General features: G+C 32.5%; 1 non-coding gene across 1 annotated transcript; it reads right to left on the bottom strand.

Annotated features, from left to right (window-relative positions):
• Positions 1-3,349: 3,349 nt before the first annotated feature.
• Positions 3,350-3,455, bottom strand: LOC120254230. Its single transcript, XR_005534555.1, has one exon. It is a non-coding gene; the product is annotated as a small nucleolar RNA R71 (small nucleolar RNA).
• Between the last annotated feature and the right edge of the window lie 21,653 nt (positions 3,456-25,108).

The following is a 25,108-nucleotide window of genomic DNA, read 5'->3' as shown; positions in this document are numbered from 1 at the left end:
TGTCAAATTTGTTATGACAGGTTGAGATACCCTAATCAAGTCTTTTCATTATTAGTGGCTTGGTTATAGGTCTTAGGAATAGGAAAGGGGCATATTGGGAAATTTAATACTATCTTAGTAAATCCCTAACCTTTAGCCATAACCTTTGTATATACTTTCCTCTTCCATCCTAACCTTTCTTCTTCACCTTTTTGGTGAAATCTAGATCAAAAGCATCATCTCTTCTCCTTCATCCCTTACAAATCAAAGGTAACATTCCTATTTTTACTCCTTCCTTGTTCTTGTCTTTATTCTTTGCAGCCTGTTGGTTTTTTATCATCTAATCAATAGGGGTTTCCTTTCATGAGATTAAACATTTGATCTTGAGGTTTCAATGTATTGATTGTCAGATAGATAAATTATATGATGGGAAATAGGGTTTAGGGAGTTTATTCTTGCCTTAAATCCTTGAAAATTGATTTAGATGATTTCTTGCCATCAATGCTCATTATAGCACTCTTATATGCGGATTTGGGGCTTTCTTTGTTGAGAATGTAGGAAATCATATGAATTTCAATGGTTCTATGTCCATAGCTCTTTATTCCTTTATTTCCCTTTGAAATCGTGTTAAATGGCTTGTTTGCCCCTTGCCATGGGCATGGTTGCCCACACTATTTCCATGGTTTAGCCCGTGGTAATCCATCTCAATGTTATTTGTTCTGTAACCAGTGTGGTTGCAAATCATGACCATGGTTTCTGAAAAATCACCTAGCTACAATATCTTGACCATCATTCAAGTCATCATGTTGTAGTAAGCTTGATACTGTAGCATTAAGGCTCGGTATTGTATGTGGCATTATGCATCTATAATTAAAAAATTAAGTTGAGATATTTATAGTAAGTAGTGAAATCTCAGGGAAAGGCAACAAATGCTCTGAGGTGTAACGGTGTGGAAGTTCTTCAATTTGCTTGTCTAACACTATGAGTGGAAAGTTATTACGTTGTTCCATTAGGGGGTTTATAATTTGTTTTGAGAATATATTTTATTGTTACTTTTACCATTGTATCTTCTTCAACTTATTGGTACTTAATAATCTATACAAATTGTTTCTTACAACTTGATTATATGAGGACTTCATTACTTAGTTTATGCATGTTATTTCTACACAATTATATTAACATCATTGTTATATATATTTTAAATTTATTTCAATGCATGTGAAAGATTTTTAAAAATGAGAAATGTTTGATGCAACCAAAATGAGGCTTGCAAATAAATTTTTTGATTTATTATGGAAAGATTAATGAATAGAATACTTGTTAATTATATATGTACGGAATTGCTATTATAAAAGAGAAATAGAGATTGTATGTATTTGTGGTTGGTGTATGAGTCTTTAACTCAACCTCTGTAATGGTGGTCTCCACATTCCGACATAATGAGAGGCGATATAATTGACTAGTTCACTTTACATCCATTTATGGGGCGCATAGAGACCTTGTTTGGGAGAGGGAGAGTACCCCTATTGGGTTCAATAAGTGTTAAATTTATAGCATATTTTAATAAATTTAGGTTTCATTTTTTTAGCCAGTCATGCATCTTTCATTATGTTTCTAACTGAATTTTGCTATTCTAGTTCAAGTTACTACTCTTTATTAGTTTACATGTAGGTAGATGGAGTTTAGCTTTTATTTGAAATGCGGGTGACCTATGGCAGCTACAACACCCATAGATCATGGAAAAGCAATTTAAAAGACTAAAATGTTAGAAGAAGCACGACCTGCCCGTGCGAGCTAACATAACCGTGGACCTTTGCAACTATCACAACCCTAATTTAACCCTCCTTTATATCAGGCCAAGAAAACAATTTTAAAAGATCTTTTGCCTATGAGAACAAGTAGACGATTTCTTTAAGGGCTGGAGATCATCTAAAGCTATCATAAAGGAGAAAAATAGGACAAAGATCAAGGGATGGATTCATCAATCTATAAGAACATCACGCTCAGAGGATCAATAGTTTCTTCATTTTTGAGTTATTCCATGTTTCGATCTATGATTGATATAAATCTTTTAGCTTATATATTGAACATGAGTGAGTAGATTGTTTGTTCTAGGATTGAGATTAGCCCAATATTTAGGTAATTGATGATTCATTGACTTCTACTTTTCATATTCATGTTTATTTGCTTTTGATTCAATTTTATGGTACTTAATTCTTGTGAATGAGTTGGGCCCCTCATATTTGCATGATATTAGATACCAAATGAAGGACCAAAAAGTGAACTAAGGTGTTGAAAACACTGAAATTGAACATAAATCCTAGATTATGATTTCTTAAGGATTAATGAATATCATATAACTTAAAGGATCTAGCTAGATTCAATTACCATGAAAGTAGGAGTTGTTGTAAGTTAGATTCCTTTCTATAGTCTGAAAGGAAATAGTGAGTTTCCTAGGATATTCCACCTTTCGAAATAATTAAACTTAACCAAGAAAATGTCAATACGAAATATTTTATCTATCATTGTAGTGTACCTTAATCATAGAAGCCCTTACAATCTGAATTAATCACTTAAGCCATTAGTTGCTTTAATTTTGTTAGTTTTAGTTTTCCATTACTTATTATTTTCACAATTCACATACCTATCGATTCTCCTAAATAACTCTAATTGCAACAAAGTCCTCATGGGAACGAAAATTTATTTACTACTTGAATGATCCGGGTGTTTGCGGTACGCATCAAGTTTTTAGCACCACTGTTGGGACTTTGTTTGTTTTATAAATTAGATTCGTAATTTTGATAGATTAGATATTTTATTTTATTTTTTTTTTTATTTTACTTTATTTTTCTTTGTAGGAAGTTGTTCTTGGTATGCTAAGATCAAAAAGTCTTGATAACCTTGTAGAATTAGATCCCAAAGTCGAGCGAAGCTTTTGAATTAGAAGACAAATATCAAAGAAAGAAGAAAATTCAAGAATCACAACCTTGAATCATGGAAGACAATAATAAAATTTTAAGGGACTTCATTGCACTAAACGTTCAAGGATTACACTCAAGCATTACAAGATACATAGTTGAAACCCATAACTTCGAGTTGAAGCCTGCACTCCTTTCCATGGTACAAAATTAGTTTGGAGGCTCACAGAAAAAAGATCCAAATCTGCATCTTTCAACCTTTCTAGAGTATTGTGACACTTTGAAGCTTAATGGAGTCTTTGTAGATGCTATCAGGCTAAGGTTGTTCCCTTTCTCCTTAAAGGATATAGCTAGGGCATGGTTGCATTCACTTCTTGCGGGATCTATCATAGCATAGGATCAACTCTAACAAACCTTCTTGGCCAGATACTTCCCTCCAAGTTAGACAGCTTAGCTTCGGAATAAGATTACTACTTTTGCTCAAAAGAAAGAAGAGTCTTTGTGTGACGCCTATGATAGATTTAAGGAATTATTGAGGTTGTGTCCCCATCATGGACTAGCAAAGTGGTAGTAGTGCAGACTTTTTTATAATGGACTAAATTACAACACTAGGATTATCATTGACGCTACTTTAGGAAGAGCCTTGATGAACAAGAGTGTGGATGAGACCTACAATCTATTTGAAAACATGGCTCTTAACCATTATCAATGGTTAAATGAAAGGGGTACTCTAAAGAAGGTTGCAGGGAAATACAATGTGGATGCTTTGGACCCCATCACTGTAAAGTAGGTGCCTTAACTCAAAAAGTTGATGAGCGCAGTTGGTGTTATTCCTTATAACGTGTCTTGTGATATGTGTGGAAATGTTGGCCATACAGCTACTGAGTGTCAATTGGGAATTTTCAACCCTCAAGACCCATCAATGGAGCGAGCCCACTTTGTCAATGATTTTAACTAAAAAGTGTTAAACGATCTCTTTTCAAATACCTATAGCCCTAGTTGGCGGAATTATCCGAATCTTTCCTACAAAAACCCTAGGGTCAAGCAGGTCTCAACAATTTAGACAACCTCCATGATTTCAACCAAGACCTACCAATCCCTCACTAACTTAGAAGCCAAATTTGGAATCTCTCCTTGAGAATTTTGTAGTAGCTCAATAAAAACCTAATGAGTTTAAGCAACAATGACAAGCCATGAATGAGGCACTAAGACAATTAACATTTAAAGTTGATCCGTTGGCTACTCATAACAAAATGCTTGAAACTAAAATTTCTCAACAAGAAAGCACTTCTTCAAGATCTCAAGTGATGTTCCCTGGAAAATAGAAAATTAATCTAAGTGAGTATTGCAATGCCATAACATTAAGGAGCGTCAAACATTTGGAGGAACTAAAAACCCAAAAAGAAGTTTTTTGAGTGATGAATCTAAGGAAGCTAGAAATACTCTTTTCTCAAGTAGGATAAATGAAGATAAGGAATAATTTGGAAAGAAAGGTGCCAAAGAGCCCAAGTACATTCTGCCAAAGCACCAATTTCCTTTCTGAAGAAATTGGCTAAAGCTAAGATGGATAAGCAATTCAGAAGATTTTGGAGGTTTTGAAAAACTTATACATCAACAAACCATTTATAAAGGTGCTACAAAAAATGGCCTCCTATGCCAAGTTTCTCGAGGACATTCCATGTGTCATTGGCACCACAAGTTTTGAATGTGCCGAATGTGACCTTGGTGCTAGTGTAAGTCTAATGCCTCTGTGTGTGTGTGCAGGAAGCAAGAAATGGGTGAATTAAAGTTGACTACAATTACTTTGCAATTGGCAGACTGCTCTATCAAGTATCTGATAGGTAATCTTGAGGATGTGCCCATTAAAGTCGGTAAGTTTTTCATTCCAGCAGATTTTGTTATGCTCGAGATGGAGGAGGATTCTCAAATCCCCATCATTTTTGGCAAGCCATTTTTAGCTACAGCAGGTGTCATTATAGATATTAAGAATGGTAAACTTTCTCTAACTATTGGTGATAAAAAGTTGAGTTTGATTTGTCTAATACTATGAAAAAAATCTTTTGTTAAGGGTCCTTGTTACAAGATCGATATACTACATGAGGTCATTAGCTAGGAAGAGACTAAACACTATTTTAAGGACCTACTCAAGCTTTGTTTACTTCGCAAGGAACTTAATAATGATGAAGATGATGAAGTTAGTGATTACGGGGGTTCACGAGAAGCACAACCCTATAATCAACTCCAGAAAGCTAATATTGAAGAATTGAGGTCAAAATCTTTTCTTAACATTCCCAAGGAAGAAAAAGCTTCAAAAGGTAGAACTTAAACCCCTTTCTTCCATTCTCAAGTATGAATTTCTTGGACCCAGCTCTACATATCCTGTGTTTGTCAATGCTAATCTTAGTAAGGTTGAAATTAAAAAATTGCTTAGAGAACTTAGATCACATCGCAAAGTGATAGGATACACAGTTGATGACATCGAAGGTATTAATCCCTTGATTTTCATGCATAGAATCCTTTTAGAAAATGATTATAAACCATTTGTAGAACCTTAAAAGATGATTGAATCTTAATATGAAAGAGGTAGTAAAGAAAGAAGTGCTAAAATTACTAGACATTGGGATGATCTATCTTATCTCCGATAGTAAGTGGGTTACCCAGTATAGGTAGTTCCAAAGAAAAGGGAAATGACTATCGTGAAAAATGAAAATAGCTGAATTGATCCCTATTAGGACAGTCACAGGGTGGAGAATGTGCTTTGACTACCAAAAACTTAAAAAAGCACCAAAAACTCAATAAAAAACTTATGAAAGATCATTTTCCCCTCCCTTTTAAAGACCAAATGCTTGAGAGACTAGTAAAGCACTCTTACTTTTGTTATTTAGATGGTTACTCACGTTTCTTTCATATTCCCATTCATCCTAATGACCAGTAAAAGACCACATTTACATGTCCTTATGGTACTCTTGCCTAAAGAAGGATGCCTTTTGGTCTCTATAATTCACCTACTACTTTTCAACGTTGCATGTAATCAATCTTCTTTGATTTCATTGAAAACATTATGGAAGTTTTTATAGATGATTTCTCTGCATATGGCACAAGTTTTGATAATTGTTTAGCTAATTTATCTCAAGTGCTGCAGAGATGTAAGGAGGTAAACCTAGTGCTAAATTGGGAAAAGTGTCACTTCATGGTGTGTGAAAGAATTGTACTTGGGCATTTAGTATCTGAATGAGAAATTGAGGTGGACAAAGCTAAAGTGGAAGTAATTGAAAAGATGCCTGCACAAACAACAATCTAAGGGAGTTCAAAGTTTTTTGGGACAGGTTGGGTTTTATCGAAGCTTCATTAAAGTCTTTTATAAATTGCCGAAACCCTTGACCAATCTACTAATTAAAAATGTGCCTTTTGATTTTGACCAAGATTGCTTGAATGCTTTTCACAGATCAAAGAAAGAATTAGTGACTACTCAAAGTATCTGTCACGCCCCGAGCCTGAGGCATTAACGAAATGGCCATATACCCATAAGGTCGAGACCCAATGGACACACAAGGCCTCAATATCTGTCTCACAAAATAAGATATAACAAGGTACTAACATCACAGGAACATAAGAATTTAAGGGATACAATAAATAGGAAATACAACTTTGATCCATGGAAACTAAAAGTGCAAGGTTCAAAGCTTAAACAAATAACTAGTTCCAAGTTCACAACAGAAGTACTAATTACATGATAACCAACTGGTGTTCACTCAACGGTCTCCCGCTAAGCTATCCATCACAGCACTTACTCCTGATCTGAAAAGGATAAAAACCACTATTTATGAGCTTGACAGCCCAATAAGCAACCACTAAAAGCAATAAAATATAGGGATCACAAAACTCAATAATTTCACAAAACATGCTTAAGTGTAATATTGTACAATAAATAACATAAATAAAACTCAGATTTTAGAGTATTTCAAACAAACATAATTTTTCAGGTAAACGAGTATATATATCCCCCAAATAACCAATGCCATAAACAAAACCACATAATTCATATATATAAACTCAGTGACCCGAGTCAGATTATCAAAGTTCATTTATTTACCCTCGGTGACTCGACTCAAATTTTCAGAGACCGTTATTCTCCACCTGACGGAATAGTGAGAAACTATAGTTTCTTGTCAGAGTCAGAGTACGTGTCGACACAGTTAGTGTTTAACCCCCAGTGACAGGGTTATTGCAAAGTTACTTTGGGGACTGCAGGATACTATATCAAAATATGCCCTTTCCAAAATCATTATCAATGCAAAAATAGTGAAATTCGGTGATCCCCTTTTCTAATGAAAATAATTCAAATTATTATAAAATAAAATAATGCTACTATGTGACCAGAATAATTAGAATTTAACTAAGCCTGTGACAATTATAGTTAATATAAGAAATCAACTAAGATTATAAATCATGATTATGCAAACATTTAATATTGCTTCTAGAAGTTCAAAGTAATACAATTTAATAATATAATATATCATCAGAATAGTGGCTATCAAATAAATCCTAAAATCCATAATATTTTAATTATTTGAATTACTAAATAAACAGTTAAATAATTAGAACTCTATAAGCTTTGAAATATGGATAATTACAGTATCTTAAAACCTCATAATATTTAAATATAATATCATGAATGATTTTATAATAAAACCCAAAGTAATTAAATAATTATGTAGATGATTTAGGGAAATCAGAAATTTTATATATACATATATATAGGTTTATATGTGGATTACTTACCTGATGTTCGCTAAATTCCAAAATTCCAAAATCTTATACCAAATCAAACTTGTTGACCACGCCCTATATTTGAAAATAAAATTTCAAGGACATCTAAATTTCTCTGAAACATAAGCAACAGAATTTAAAAGATGCTAATGTAACATATCTCTAATTAACCTCAAAAGACACATCCCTAAAACATAAATTCCTACTATACTACAAACTCAGTTGTGGCTAAGCAATGCTTAATAGTTAGAGAAGAGGTAATGAAATATCATACTCCTATATGCATAAGCAGGACACAAACTTGAAACCCAAGTCTATTACAAAGGGATAGAAGAAAAATAAATAAGATATTATGAGGGTCTGTGCAAGCATGACAAATTGAGGATTTTGCTTTTCACAATTTTAAACAACAAGGAATTAAAATTGTAAAGGTTATGCACTTAAGAACACAATGAAATTGGCTTTGTAGTGTATTAGAAGGATGTCATCAATGGAAAAATTATGATGTTCCAAGTGGGATAGTGACATTAAATATTAACTACAGAAAATAGATTCCTGGCATTTGCAACTTTGCAAGACATGGAAACTAAATTAATACATCTCTAAATGATGGTTTAAATTACACATATGTATATATATATATATATAATATAGCCACTCACCTAAAACAGAAATATATAAAAGTGGAAATCAAGTGGCTAGTGGGTTCTCCCTATATATATATATATACATACTAGCCACTTATCTAGAACAGAGATCAAAGTGTAGGATTCTTCTTATATATATGCGATAAAATTGGAAGCTATTAATTGAAAAATCAGCCTATCATGTGTTCTTTAAGTGATAACACACATATTAAATTATCCACTCATAATCATTGGTCTCATGATCAACAGTCCTGACATCCAATAAAAATTCATATAATAAAGAAATAAATAACCAATGCCAGCACGTCTTCAAATAATTAAATAAATTTCATATTTAAATAAAAATATTGAGAAACCTTACAATCTCATTTAGTTGCATATAACATAAAATATAATCAAAATTCATATTTCTTTTCTCTACTTTTCCAAACTCCAGAAACTCCAAACATAATTTAACATTAAGAATATATCAAAGCATATAGATTTCTAAGAAACGGAAAATACATGTTAACTTTTTCAAAGATAAAACTAGATACTCCTGACCACTCTTGAAAACCTTGGAGCAGATTAAATGAAAAGGAGAAACCCTAACCATTAAGGAATCAAAACAATAACTAATAAAAGATAAACATATCAAAGAAGAGAAAAAGGGAACCTACCACAAATACTCCTAAACGAGCACTCGACACGAATGATTTTCTCGTCCTTGCCACACACCCCCAAAGTTGATCAACGAGCGAGAGAGGAAGGCTATGAAGTTCTTTGGTTTTAATAATTTTATTTTTATCACGTAACCACTAGCGGTTACCAGGAACGTGGGGGCTCATAATCTCTGAAAAGATAAGGTTGGTTTGAAATTTTAATTTTTTTTAAACATGAAAAGAAATTAAATAAAAGTGGGGTCCACAATATCCAAACACAAGATTGGACCCTACTTTTTGAAGTTATGTGTGATGCAAGTAAATACACAGTAGGAGCAGTTTTGGAGACAGAGGAAAGACAAGAAGATACATGCCATCTACGTTGCGAGCAAGACTTTGGATGAGGCTCAAATTGCTACCACTGAAAAGGAGCTTCTAGTCATAGCTTTCGCCTTTAAAAGTTTAGATCATATTTAGTTGGCTCCAAAGTAATTGTGCACATTGATTATGCAGCAATCATGCATTTACTAAGTAAGAAAGATGCCAAACCATGGCTTATCATATGGTAACTCCTCCTTCAAGAGTTTCATCTTGAGATTCAAGAAAAGAAAGGTGCAGAAAATATGGTGGCGGATCACCTTTCTAGATTACACTTGCAGATGAATACTAAGACTAATAAAATACCAATTGATGAATCTTTTCTAGATGAACAACTTTTATCTGTCTCCACATTAAAAGCTCCTTGGTATTCTGGCTTCATCAACTATCTTGCTTGTGGAATTCTTCCATCGGAACTCAATTTTCAGCAAAAGAAAACATTTTTCGCCTATATCAAACACTTTGTTTGGGATGAACCCCTATTATACTAATGTTGTGTTGCTGGATTATATAGGAGGTGTATCCCAGAAGATGAGATTGAGAATATTCTCTTCCACTATTGGTCTTCCTCATATGGTTCCCACTGCAATACCTCTAAGACAACCACTAAAATAATCCAAGCTGGATTTTATTGATCATCTATCTTCAAGGATACCAGAAGATATGTGTTAGATTCTGATCTTTGTCAAAGGACCGGTAACATATCCTGGAGACACGAAATGCCCTTGAACAACATCTTAGAGGTAGGCATTTTTTATGTATGGGGAGTTATTATTTGGGACCATTCCCATCTTTATGTGGGAAAAAAATACATCTTAGTAGCAATGGCTAACGTTTTAAAGTGGGTTGAAGCGTTACCATCTTCCTCAAGTGATGCAAAAATAGTGATAAATCTCTTTAAAAAGATTATCTTTCCAAAATTTGGTATTTCAAGGGAAATTATTAGTGATGGTGGTGCACATTTCATTGAGTGAAAATTTGAAAATCTTCTCAAGAAATATGGAGCGACCCACAAAATGCCAAGCCATATCATTCTCAAACTAGTGGGAAAGTAGAATTTTTGAATAGGGAAATCAAGAATATTTTGGAGAAGACAGTTCCTAAGTTAAGAAAAGATTGGGCACTGAAGCTTGACGATGTGCTATGGGCATACCAAACTCCTTATGAAACTCCAATTGAAATGACACCTTTCAAACTAATTTATGGGAAACTTTGCCATCTACCCGTTGAATTAGAGCACAAGGCTTATGCAGTAATCAAGACTTCAAATTTTAACCTAAAGAAAGCCAAAGAGCGATGAAAGCTTCAATTCCATGAACTTGATGAGTGACGACTTGATTCCTACGAGAATGCTAAGATTTATAATGATCAAACTAAGCGATGCCATGATAAACAAATTCTTCAATGAGAATTTCATGAAGGCAATTCAATGTTACTTTTTAATTCTAGGTCGAAGCTTTTCCCAAGTAAGCTTAGGTCTCGATGGTCCGATCCTTTCAAAGTGAGCAAGATTTATCCTTATAGTGTAGTTGAAATATGGAACGAAAAAAATTCTTTCAAAGTAAATGGGCAACGTTTAAAGCATTACAACATCAATGAACCAATTGAGAAGGGGTGACCTATACCCTTTCCTAACCTCTTTAGGCCTCCACTTAACACATGAAAAGGGATCAAGCTTATGACCTTAAATAAGGGCTACTTGGGAGGTAACCCAAGTTTTCACTCTCCATGTTTTTCTTAGTTTTTAAATTTGCGCTTAGGAGTTTTTAATTTTTTCACACTCATTCTCGCAAGTTCTAGTCTTGATTTGAGTGAAAGATGTCCATCCAAATAAATATTCAGCAATTAAGGGTTTTTATGAAAAAAAAATATAAAAAAAGGATTTTCAAGAAAAAAAAATAGGCCACTCATGGTTTAGAATATGGCCATTCTGTTTTTAATGAAACTTTTTCAGCAAACAGAAAATTACCATAGGTTACATGTGCAATAAAGTATGGATACACCTCATGGAGCGTGAAAAATAAATAAATAAATCAGAGGAAGATATAAATTTCAAATGAGAGATGGCGCATCTTTTGAATTCTTTTTAAATTTATTTGATTTTATTTGATTTTTACTTACTTTATGCTTTCATCTATTTCAAATTCTTATCATATTTTTTTAAAACAAAAAGGTTTTCTTTTCTATTTTGGATTTATCTCTTTTCTATTTAAAAAAAAAAACTTTGTTTAATTTTTTTTTACTTTATTTTAAATCTCTTAATTTTTTTTAAAACGAACCGATTTCTTTATTTTATTTTTTATTTTTTTATATTTAAATAATTTTATTTATTTATTTTTATTTTTAAAAAAATTTTCAGATATATCTATCTAAATATATCCGAATTTTCAGAATTTTCAGATGTATATATTTTTCTTTTTTTATTTATTTTCATTCATCCTTTGACCCCACCTCATCTTCATCAACAAAACCTCTCCCTCCGACACTTTATCAAGTTGGCCCTAAACGGGCAAGGAAAGATGAGTCCACAAATTCTCGAGGCCGCCCACATGATCCTCCTCCCCGACGCCAAGATAAGTCATATAACCCACCTAATCATTATGGAATAATCTTTAGAGATCCACAACAAGAAGATTGATATAACATGCTAGCAAAAAGAAAGATCGTGAATACTAGATATATTAATGATAGTGTACTCTGTACATTAGGGTTATTTGATGACATACATTGGATCATTAAGTGAGTAGGATGGACACAACCTAGTAATATGAAATATCCTACTTATGAGCGACACACTTTAGAATTTCTAAGTCCGTTAAGGTTAATGTACTTTATGGCTAGTGGTGTGAGGAAGGAGAAATCACCTTTCGCTTATTTAACGAATAACGTCACATAACCTTAGAAACCTTTAATGGAATTTATAGATTTCCCTCCATTGGTGATAGATGAATCCATAGAGATTTTCATGCACAGGAATTTGGGAATTTTTTAACCAATGAATCATCCTATGAACCTTCATGAGGTAAGGTGACTAATCTACGCAGTCCATGTTTTCGGTATATTCATCGTATTATGGCACACACAGTTTTTGGTCTTTGCAAACTTCCTTCTCCTAAGAAGACTACCGTTCAGAGATGTGAAAATTGGAATTTCCCCACTGGTGATCAACCTAGCCCATTAAATGCTAAGAAAGGTGTTGGAGGACTTCCATCTTTTCCATCTGGCCCAACCTCTACCAACGAGTGAAAATTTCTCACATGTATACCGCTATCTCTCTCTCTCTCTCTCTCTCTCTCTCTCTCTCTCTCTCTCTGCCATCACGCCTGAGTATCACTGACAGAAAATTCTATTTGCACAACTTCACCAACAGATGTACGACATGAATGTTAGGATGAAAAATATGGAAACCACATTGCAAGCAATATACAGTTGGCATCTTTCCCAAGGACACTTTCCTCCATAACCACACTGATCTTGTGAGTAAATTTTTTCCCCTTCTCATACATTGAGGGCAATGTCTCTTTCAAGCATTGGGGAGTCATCTTTTGCATTAGTAATTATTTATGCATGTTGCATGATGACATTTAGGTATTACATGTTTAGTGTGCTTACCTTTTCCATAGCTATCATCTTATTGTATGTAGATTTATTTAGGTGTGGCATGATAAAAATTTGAAAAATATAAAAATATCATTTGAAAAAAAAAACTTTTGTTTATGACTTTCAGAATTCAATTGATTAGCTATTTCACATGACACAAAGATGGTCAAAGACATAGTCACTATTCATTATCAATAGTTTTGGGCATACACCTTTCATTTACAATATTTTTCATGCTAACTCCATGACTCTTGATCATATGCATCATAATTCGATATATATCCTTGCAAATGAACTCCTTGAAATTTTGTGACTTTTTGACATACCTTAACTTTAGTTATATTATGTCTCATAAGTGGGCAAATAAGAGAGAAGTGATGTAGGAAAAATTTATGTTAATAGAAGTTTACTCGAAATAATAATTTTTTGATAGTGCTCGCTACTTTGTGTAGCTGAGTAGCTAGGGGTTCCTGTTTCCTAATAAAAGTGTTTCTCAAGCAAAAAGGTTGTAATTAGGCATGATCGTGTGAGTAAAAGGCATCCCTCAGAAAGGCAATTTACAATCTATGTTAGTAAAAGAAAATGAAAATTGAGAATGAAAAAAGGGATAAAAAAATGATGAAAAAAAGTGCCAAATAAATGACCTATTGATTTCATATGAATTTTCTTGGATATATGCCATTTTAAGTGCAATGCTCATTTGCATGTAGTGTGACTACTACATTTTTAAATTGTGCTCGTGCATGTTCATTTGCTTTGGTATGCATAGTTGTTTAGTATACTCTAATGAGTTTTGTTTGTGACTTTATTATTGTTGTCCATGTTCAATTATTTCTAACATTTGAGTTTTGCTTGAGAAAGGATTCTAGAGTAATATATTCTTCTTACATTTAATGGTTATTTTGTTTGAGGATAAGCGAAGATCCAAGCATGGGGGAGTTTGATAAGTGTTAAATTTATAGTATATTTTAATAAATTTAGGTTTCATTTTTTTATTCAGTCATGCATCATTCCCTGTGTTTCTAATTGAATTTTACTCTTCTAGTTCAAGTTATTGCTCTTTATTAGTTTACATGCAGATCAGTGGAGTTCGGTTTTTATTTGAAATGTGGATGACCTGTGGCAGCTACCACACCCATGGATCATGGTGCAAAAATTTAAAAGACTAAAACCCTAGAAGAAGCACAACCTGCCCGTGCTAGATAACATAGCCGTGGATCTTCACCATCGTCACAACCATAATTTAACACCCTCTATATAAGGCCAAGAAAAAGATTTTAAAAGATCTTTTGGCTACAAGAACAAGGAGATGATTTTTCTAAGGGCTGGAGATCATCTAAAGCTATCGAAAAGGAGAAAGAGGACAAAGATCAAGGGAGAGATTTATCAATCTACAAGAACATCACACATAGAGGATCAAGAGTTTCTTCCTTCTTCTTCATTTGAGTTATTCCATGTTTCGATCTATGATTGATATGAACCTTTTAGCTTATATATCGAACATGAGCGAGTAGATCTTTTGTTCTAGGATTTGGATTAGCCTAATGTTTAGATAATTGATGATGTATTGACTTCTACTTTTCATGTTAATGTTTATTTTCTTTTTATTCAATTTTATGGCACTTAATGTTAGTGAAGGAGTTGGACCTCTCATATTTGCATGATTTTAGATACCAAATGAAGGACCAAAAGGTGAACTAAGGTGTTGAAAACCCCTAGAATTGAACATGAAATCCTAGATTATTATTTATTAAGGATTACTTGATGTAATAGAACTTAAAAGATATAATTAGATTCAATTACCACCAAAGTAGAAGTTGTTCTAAGTTAGATACTTAGCTATGATCTGAAGAAAAAAAATAGTGAGTATTTTAGAAAATTCCACCTTCAAAGCAATTAAAACATAACCAAGAAAAAGTCAATACAAAGTCTTTTATCTGTCATTGTGGTAAACCTTAATCCTAGAAGCCCTTGCAATCTAAATTAATCACTTAAGCCATTAGTAGCTTTAATTTTGTTAGTTTTAGTTTTCATTACTTATTATATTTCACAATTCACATACCTATCGATTCATCTTAATAAACCCTACTTGCTAGAAATTGGTAGTTATTAAAAAATTCCTCATAGGAATGATTTTTTATTTACTACTTAAATAATCCTTGTGCTTGCGGTATGCATCATTGTGTCTTGGACACCGTAACTCACCACATTAGGGTCTTGGACAGTGTAACCCACCACATTAGGGATCTCAAAGGCCAATACCAATGAAGGGCTCAATTTTCTTTTATAAAGATGTGATAAATAGCCTTAACAATAACAAGCTTAGTTGCAGCCATGACTAGGAGTGGGGATGTTTTTTGGCAAGCCCTTTTATAGATTTTGATATGCCAATACTAGATTTTCCTATGTACTAAACATCCATAAAAATATTTTACTTATTGTACTTACCATAGTATTATTAATGTTTTCCTATTGAAATGTAAACATTGAAGTTGCGAACATTTGACTTTTTAATGTGTTTGATTTCTTTACTTATTACCCCTTGGAATTTGTATTGTCCACTCACTGAGTAACTATGTTACTCACCCCTCTGATTATCCATGTTCCAGGTACTAACTGTAATCTTGTTGCACAAAAGGAGGATGTGCTGGGTTATCTCTACATTCTTATTTTCTTTTAGACCATTATTTAGGTCTTTCATTTGTTGTTAGAACTTGTATTAGGATGGATCCACTGGTATGTTGCTCTTATTACTTAGTACGACTCTTCTATCATTAACATTTTGATTTCAAATGCTTTTAAATGACTTTTTACTCTTTTTTTGTAAATGTGTGATTGTGCATATTTATATTTGAGATATTATGCTCAGGATATCATACTCTATGCAATATCTCGAGTTAGGGAGTTGCATGCACCTACTCGAGTTATTGAGGCAGTTGTTACATGATCAACTACAATTCAAGGTGTGACAAATTGAGTGAAGGAGTTACTTGGTATGCTTTGTGCTTATTGAACCACCAACCGGACACCAATAGGAGAAACTCAATTTAGTCTTACATTGGGAGTAGAGGTAGTAATTATAATAGAAATTTGGATGCCTACTTACTAAGTTCTAACATTTGATTTCTTGGAAAATGAGAAGGCCCTACGGTGAAGTTAAACCTTTTAGAAGAAAAAGGGAGACAAGGCATAATTCATAATGTTCGCATATTAGTAGTAGGTTCAACATTTCAACAATGCCAAGGTTCAAAAAGTTGAATTTTAACTTGGGGACTTGGTATTAAGAAAGAATATCTTCTGTAGAAATAAAACAATAAGGCAAGAAAACTTATCCCCAAAAATCCATAAGTAATCAATGAAATTGTCTGGCTTGAAACATACAATATCATTAACTAGAAGTTAGAGAACTTAAGAGATCATTCAATATTGTGCACATGCAAAAATGCAATTAACGATTTCTAATTGTGGTCTCTTTACCCGTTCATGGGCATGAGAAGAGAAATTAACAAATCATGCATTTCTCTCTAGTAGAGCCTTGACTAGGGATTAAAGAAAAGAATTTTTTCATATTTGCTACATTCCATTGGGCTAAGAGAGATAGACCTCAAGAATTTGCAAATTATGCTTTTTCATACCCCCATTCAAAGCCCAGGAGGATTGATTAGAACCAAATCAACCTTGCCCAATACTAAGCCCAAGGAGATTGATCAATAGAGTTCATAGGAATTATCCAGATGTTGTCATTTCAAAGAGTAGAATAATGTCATTTCAAATAGTAGAAGAACTCTAAGGGTTCAATCAATCATTCACCTTAAATGGTTTAAAGAGGAGATCCTATAGTGCCCAAAAGATTTCACTAACCCCACATTTTGATACATTGAAAGAAATATACCCAAAGGGTTGCTCATCTCAACCCTATCTTGGTTCAATGAAATAAGAGCAATAGTACCTTTGAAGATTGCACAATCTTTACTCAAACATAGGTCTAAGGAGAAAGCCAGAAAGGAACTAATTGTCCCTACTTCTCACCTTAGGTTCAATGAGATAATTCAAGAGGGCCCTAGAGATTAGCATGAACTCTACCCTCAATAGCATAAACAGAGAATTTCTTGGAAGTCTAATCTATTTTACCCCTTACCATGAGTTCAAGGAGTTTGAGATACAATAACTCATAAGATGATATGCCCTCTGTTCTAAAATAAACTCGAGGGAAAAGGAATAGATCATTTTTATCCCTCATTATGGATTCAAGGAAGACTAGTTGTTTATGCCCTCACGATTAACTCATCTATGTCCTCTAAAATGGTTTGACTAGATGAGGTACAATAAAACTGAATGCAAAAATAACATAGATGGGGTTAATATGACCCATTATCATTGCCATTAAGGTCACATCCTTAGATTGATCATATCTCAATCGGCTCCAAGGTCACGTCCGTAAACTAACTATGCTCATTCATCTCCTAGATCAAGTCTATTAATAGATCATATCTCTACTAGTCTCTACAGTTAAATCCGTAGACCCACAATATTTTAATCAGCTTCAAGATTATGCATGTAAACTGCTATTCTTATTGACTTCAAGGTTACATTTGTAAGCTATAATATTTTTATTAGCGTAGGGTCCAGCAAGGAAACAAGCCATCTCCATAAACCAATCATATTCTAATCAATTTAGAATTCAATAACAAAAAAGATCATATCAACAAGCTAACCTAGTTTGGTTGTAATCACCGGCATAATATATCTTAACCAATTTGGAGTCCTAAAATGGCAACCCAACTGAGATTGATTTAGGTTTCATAAGGAATAGATGAGCTAAAACAAAGCAACAACCTTATCCCTACTAAAGGAAAGAAGGAAGTGATGAATTAGTAAAAGTAGATCATTATTATAGTCATGCTTGGAATATAAAGTAGTTCAAGAGACAATAAAAAGCAGAGATATATTTTTAGTGATTTAAGATTTGGAAAAGAAAATTAGGGAGAAGTCTTAATTGGTGATAGAGTATTTGTCGACACCGTGTGTTTTTAAAATAGATAGGTTAGTTATTAGTCTAATCACAGGAGGAATAGTTGAGGAAAGACAACACAAAATAAAGCTACAAGCATAGTATCTCATGGTCATATAAAAATAATTAAAGCACTAAAGAGCAACACTTTTTTTTCATAAGTAAATTTATATCAGATACATTAATTACAAAGAATAGAAAGAAATTCTATTGCTAAGATAGTTATATATAAAGCTAAATGTAATAAAAGATGTATTACAAAGAAGATAGCTTGGGTTGGACCATTGAAAAGCACTGTTTTTACCTTGTCTTCCATCATCTAATCTAGCTCTTGGAGAACTGGAAAGGTTAAATATAGTTGCAAAAATAGAATCTACCTAAGGAAGAGGAAAGTGCAATTGGTAATGGAAGTGAGTAAGGTTATGATGGTTAAACTCCCTTGTTTCCTCTAAGTAAAATGAAAAACCTACTCGAAGAAAATAGTTGAAAATATTGAAGCTTCACCTTAAAATATATTGAACTCGATCATCTAGATTTGGTTCTCAATAGGTTTCTCACAGAGAAATCTCAATGAAGATGATGTGGTAGCGACATCCTTCAATGGATATTCATAGACTAATGTAGAGAATGCAAAGAATTTAGAAATAAAGAATTTGAATTCTAGTGGCCTTAAATAAAAATAACAAATGTCAAAAATTAAATGCTCAAGAAACCCTTACAAGAATATAAAAGGACATAGCATAAGTTAATAAGCCAGCTCATTAATAAGCTCGACAATAGCACTTTGACCAATTAATTGTCCAACATGCTAGATAAAGATGATGAAGCAAATTTTAAGGTTATAGTGAGAAGATTTTATAAGTGAATACTGATCTGAATAGATATACTAAGGATCACCTTGACATAAAAGAAAGACATAAAATGATTGGTGAATCAGATAGAACATACAGGTTAGTACCTAGGAAGGTTGATGCAGAAGTAATATAAGACATCAAACATGAAGATAAGACAAGAAAGTCATTTCACTGAAAATGTCAATCGAAAATATACAATGAAACAAAAGTAAGGTAAAATATACAAGGATAATTCTAAGATTTGGGAGAAGAAAATCATCCAGTATAGTAGCATGGTCTTCAACTTATATAATAGGATCATTAGTGTGGCCGACACTTCAAATATCAGATTCCCTAGAGGAATAAAAGGTTCCAGGTGGTATAACATCACAAATATGAAGTATTTGTGAAGGATATCAAGTTCAATATATGCTAGCATAGTAATAACTTACCATATCTTAAACTTTTCTTCAAGTCCTACAATAGTCTAGTAAGTAACCTCATTAATAAACTCACTATAGTAGTGAAATCTTTTATCTTCTTGGCTGCATGAGCTCGAAGTTCCTTTTAAAAATCAAAAGGATTATTATACTCATCTACTATATTCTTCTTGAAAGAAGAAATCTCATCAGGGTATTTATCATAAACTTGAACTCTAGCAAAGCATTGATTGGTTATCACTTAAGCAGCTTTTTCTTTCTCAACTTAACATTTGCCTTGAGAAAGTCGGCATACTTCTGAGTTTTAAGCAATAGGTTGCATTTCAACCTCAACTCAATTTAGGTAGCCATTTTCACCTCCCAACATCTCAATCTCATTCTACAAAGCTCAGATCATGGGCTTAAACTTAAACAACTTTGTTTCAAACTATTTCAACTTAGCTTTGAGTTTTGCAGTCCTCTTTTTTTATTAAGAAAGCTCAGTTTCAAGCTTTGCCAATCGAGCTTAAGAAAAGGATAGCTCAATTGAAGGGACTCAACCTTCTGAATGTCCTTAAGCTAGAAACCACCCTCGAGACTTTTTTCCCTTTTCAATTGCAAAAAGTTGATTGACAACATTTCTTAACTCAAGAGAGGAAGAGACTCAAAGGGAAGTTGAAAAAAGCATCTATTGCTAAAGGAACATTAAGAGCTTCTGGAAGGTTGGCCTCACCATATGACTCTTCAATGAGGGAAACCATACTAATAAAGTTACCAATACTGACTTATATATCTAAACATGCTTCTAGATTATTCTTGATTAATTTGAGTCAAATTAAAATTATAGTTTGAGTATAGATTATCAACTCTTAAGTATGGATAAATTAATTAAATTTGTGATTATCTTATTGGGATAAGTTAGCTTCAAGTCTTAGTTAAATTCAAAGCTTTATCTTATTGGGATATTTGAATATGATTGTAAACCTATAAATAATTATTGTTTCTTTAGTATTCAAGGAGTGGTAGAGTGTAGCAGAGTGTGACAGGGTGTGTCAAGTAGTGGGAGTTTGGTATGTTTAAGAAGGCATGGTGGTGGGTTCACCAATCCAGTAAGGGTGGGAAGTTTATCTTACTACTTGATTGTCTGCATAATTGTGTGATTATTAAAATTATTTGTTGCCTACCTACCTTTCTTTCCCTACATATTCTCAACAAGTGGTATTAGAGCCTAAAATACACAAGTCACACTTTCTTTTTCCTCAACAGGTGATATTAGAGCCAGATTATAAATTTAGAATTTACAATTACAATAATGGTCTAAAAAAATTAAATAATCATAATTATATAATTGGAAAGCTTGCATAGAGTCCTCTCTCCAATGACAAGACCTATTGGAGGTAGTAAGTTTGGTCAGAGATAGGGAGTTATGCGTAATTGGTGTATTAAGGATGGAAAGACAATGCATGTACTCAGGACAATAATTAAAGGAGAGTTGCTTGAATACATCAGAGAAGTGGCCACACCAAAGGTTACATTAGGCACCTTAGAAACACTATTCTCCAAGAAGAAAGATGTCTAGCTCCAACTACTTGAAAGTGAGCTTTTGACAATCTTGCAAAGGAATATGACAATCAATAGATATTTCACTAAGATGAAGTCAATCTGTAGCAAGATCGCCCAAATTCTCCTTGAAGAGAATATTAGCAAGCAGTTGATGGAGAGAACACTAATAAATAGCTTGAAACTAGAGTCTAGTGGGTTTATGGTTGTTGTGCAAGGTTGGTCAACTCAAACAACATTGTTGGAGTTAGAGAAAATACTCTCAAACAAAGAAGCTTTGACCAAGTAAAAGGCTAGAGTCTTACCAAAGTAGGAAAAGGAAGCATTATTTAGCAGCTAAAGGAGAGGTCGATTAAACCAAAGACCGAAACCTAAACCTGAAGGCATGCTTAGTCAACAAAGAAGGCCAAAGGAAAGAACTAACCCTTCATGGTTAGCTCATAACTAAACAAATGATAACAACCTCTTGTCCAAAGACAATGACTAAACACTACACACGATACTTTTGGAACAAGAAGAAAGATTAGTAGAATACTACAACCTCAAGAAACCATCAAGATGTCAAAAGACAATAAATTTGTGGCAGTGAAGATAAATTGGATGCCAAAGAATCATTTGTAGTTGCGTCCACTATGAGAATGTTAGAATTACTAAAATGATTGAGGTCCACAAAAGAACTATTAGAACATTATGGAGCGGATTGTCTAACAAGCAAGTGCAAGAAGCCTAGAGGTAAAACGCTCACATAATTATCTTTCTAAAGAACCAGAGCTAAACTTCAGTAAGCTTTAGAAATTATTTCTTAAAAAGATTCAAAAACAAGATATCTCCTTAAGAAATTAAGTGAAGCCCCTAGATGAAAAATTGTTCTATATTAGGATCATGCTCTTAAAATAGCCAAAAAAAGGTTACAATGTTGAAAGTAGAATTAGAGGCAAATGCAATAAAATTTATTGTTGTCAAGGAAACAATTAATGAACTCAGAAGGAAGCCAACAGATAACAACAAAAAAGCTAGGTAGTTAGGACTGTATCGGACAATTAATGAACCGTGTAAGGGTAAGTTCAAGGGTTGAGAGGTTTGATAGTGGTTGAACCTAGTTGAACCAGAATTTATAAAATAAAAATAAAAAATATAATATATTAAAGAATAAATTAATTTTTAAATAACTATTAATTCCACCGCTCAGATCCAGATGAGTGTTTAGTTTTAGGTTTCGTTTTATAGCTTTCAATGCACATCATTTCAGGCTTTCACCTATTTCAAAGCTTTCAATGTTTCACAGTTTCAATTGAAAAAGAAATAAAATAAAATATTAAGAGTTTAAAACTAGATTGAGACTGGGTCACCCATGTGAACCGGCCCCGATTCATCAGGTTCGCAGTTGACCCACCCGATTCAAACAAGTAAGCACCGGTTTTTGGTTTGCTCGATTTTATAAGGTGGTACCGAAACGTCTATACTCCTAGGTCCTGTTCAACCATATTCAAACTACATAGCGTAAAAGATGAACAATCATTTTCTGAGAATGAATTGCTAGTATAAACTAATGCTAAAGCGTAAAGAGTGATCAACTCAACTTCAATAAGCTGATAAATTCCATTCATTATGTGGATGAAACTCTGACCAATTGGCTCCCACATGAAAAATTATAGTTAATAGATAAGCACTCTAGAGGCTTGCAAATTTAGTCAAAAGATTGAATCTTGCATAAAGGATCCCACATAAAGGAAATTAAAATTCAACAACATGAAGCCATTTAGAAAATTCACTCAAAGGAGTTTTGATGTTAAACACTTTAATTAGAATTTGTTTACTCTTGAATATCATATGCGAATATATGAAAAATAAGTCAGAGTTCATATATATTAAAAAAATCAAATGAGTTTAAGAAAAGGGAGTCTTCTCTAGGAAGTAATTTATAGAAATTAAAATAGGAACTAATTGAGAAAGCTCTTTTGGAGACACATGTCATTGAAGTTGAAAAACAATTGTTGTTAACTAAGTGCAAATCCAAAGAAAAGATTGAAAACATCTTGTCAATGGCTAATGAATAAGGTAAGATTGTCAAATTGGAGAAGCATCCAACTAGTCTTCATAAGAAAGATGCTTTAATTGAAAATCAAAGGAAGCTTTCACAAAGAGGAAGATCTCACTCAAATTACTATAGAGACAAAGGATAAGGATGCAGTTATAGAAACCACTTTGGATAGTTTAAAGGTGAGGACCAGAGATTTTGTGTTAGGTACATCGATAGTAACAAAAAGCAAAAGGAAGAAAAGAAGGGGAGATTTTAATTAGAATTAATACCAACAGAAAAGCAAGTTACCAACATCTTCAAAAAAGGACTTAGATCAAAGAAATTTGAAAAGATGTGTACGTAACTCAAAATTGCTTAGTCGATTGATGATTCAAAGAAAAGTTGGTACTAAGGCGAGTAATGAAGTTAGCACACAAACTTACACATCAAGCTAGGATTATAGTTTGAGCATAGATTGTCGACTCTTAATATTAATAAATTAATTAAAATAATGATTATCCTATTAGAGTGAGTTAGATTCAAGTTTTAGTTAAAGTTAAATATTTATCCTGTTAGAATATTTGAATATGATTATAAGCCTATAAATAGGCATGGTTGCTTTAGTATTCAAAGAGTGATAGAGTATGGTAGAATGTGCCATGTAGTGGAAGTTTGGTGTGTCTAATGTAGGGTGCAGTAATGTGTTTAACAATCCAGCAAGCAATGTGAAGTTTATCCCACTAATTGCCTCCTTGATTATACTCTCAACACTTAAGATGCTTTTTGATTGAACCAATCTCTTGGAGACATCAGCTCTTCTATCTCAACAATATTTGGGAGTGATTGATCTAGTAGATGTTATCTTGCTCCTCTTCTTTAAAGAAGGAGCTTCACTAAAACAGCCACTTGGGTCATCAAGAGATCAAAGGAATAAAAAAGCTGATAACTTTTTTTTTATTAGCCATTTCATACAATATCAACCGATGGTCTACATCAAGTTAATCTGAAAACCACAATAAAAGGTCATATAATAAATTAGAGCAATGAAAACAAAATGAGAAATGAATATCTCACTTGCCAAGAGAAGAAGCCCGATATACCACAAATTATTAACAAAGAATAAAGAAACTAAGAGGATATGGGATATAATCCTTCACATAAAAGAGTTCAAGCTGCTCCTTCTTAGTAGGAGGTGCATTTATATTGAAGGAGGTATCTGTTTATATAAATAATATAACGCATGTCCTAATAAAATTCGATGTCCTAATGGAAACCAAATTCCAATTTAATTTAAATTCTAATATATCCTAATCATAGATATATTTAGAATTAAAATTTAAATGTCCTAATCTTAATCTTAATTGATTATTGGATTGTTTTGGACTAGAATGCAAATTCCAAGTTAAATACAAAATGCAAATTACAAAATTGCCTTGAGAACATATCTCGAGGCATAAAGGCAAATTACAAGATTACCCCTGAGAACCCCTATCTCGAGGCAATCTCAAATCTTAGGATAGCCCAAACACACATCTCGAGGCAATCCTAAATTTTATGAGGCATGAGAATCGATCTCGAGGCGATTTGAGAAAGTACAAATACCGAGACATCCAAATACATATCCCGAGGCAAATTGAATTTTAAAAAAATAATAATAATAATTAAAAATTATTATTAAAAAAATTTTTATTAATTAAAAATTTTAAATTTTTAAATTTTTAAAATAAAATCTTATCCTCTTTTAGGGCATCCCACGTGAAAAAAAAAAGACGACAAAAAATAATAAAAAAAAAAATGATAACAAAAAAAATTAATGATAACAAAAAAAAATTATTATTAAATTTCAAATTTCGAATTTGAAATTAATAAAATAAACCAAAATAATAATAAAAAAATATAACAATAAAAAATAATAATAATAATAAAATAAAATAAAATAAAATAAAAAAATAATAAAATAAAAAAAATAATAATTATAATAATAAATAATAATAAAAATAAAATTTAATTAATTAGATTAATTAATTAATTAAAATATAAAAAAAAAATTATAAAAAAATAATATTAAAAAATTATTATTAAATTTCAAATTTCGAATTTAAAATTAATTAAAAAAATAATAATAATAATAACAAAAATAAAAGAAAAATAATAATAATAAAAATATATATATATATTGGAAAATTGGTCACTTCGTAGAGAAGGTTGGTTGAAAAGATAAGTTTTAATATTAAAATTTTGAATTCTTGATTTAGTTTTTTATCTCTATCCCGACTTGGTTAGGATTTGACTGGGAGGAGAAGATAAGATCTAAGTTTTTTTCTTTAAAAAA

This window comes from Dioscorea cayenensis, unplaced genomic scaffold (genome assembly GCF_009730915.1).
Source record: "Dioscorea cayenensis subsp. rotundata cultivar TDr96_F1 unplaced genomic scaffold, TDr96_F1_v2_PseudoChromosome.rev07_lg8_w22 25.fasta BLBR01000390.1, whole genome shotgun sequence".
In the NCBI taxonomy this organism is placed as follows: Eukaryota; Viridiplantae; Streptophyta; class Magnoliopsida; order Dioscoreales; family Dioscoreaceae; genus Dioscorea; species Dioscorea cayenensis.
Note: the sequence above shows the minus strand (reverse complement) of the source record. Positions and strands in the feature narration are given on the sequence as shown.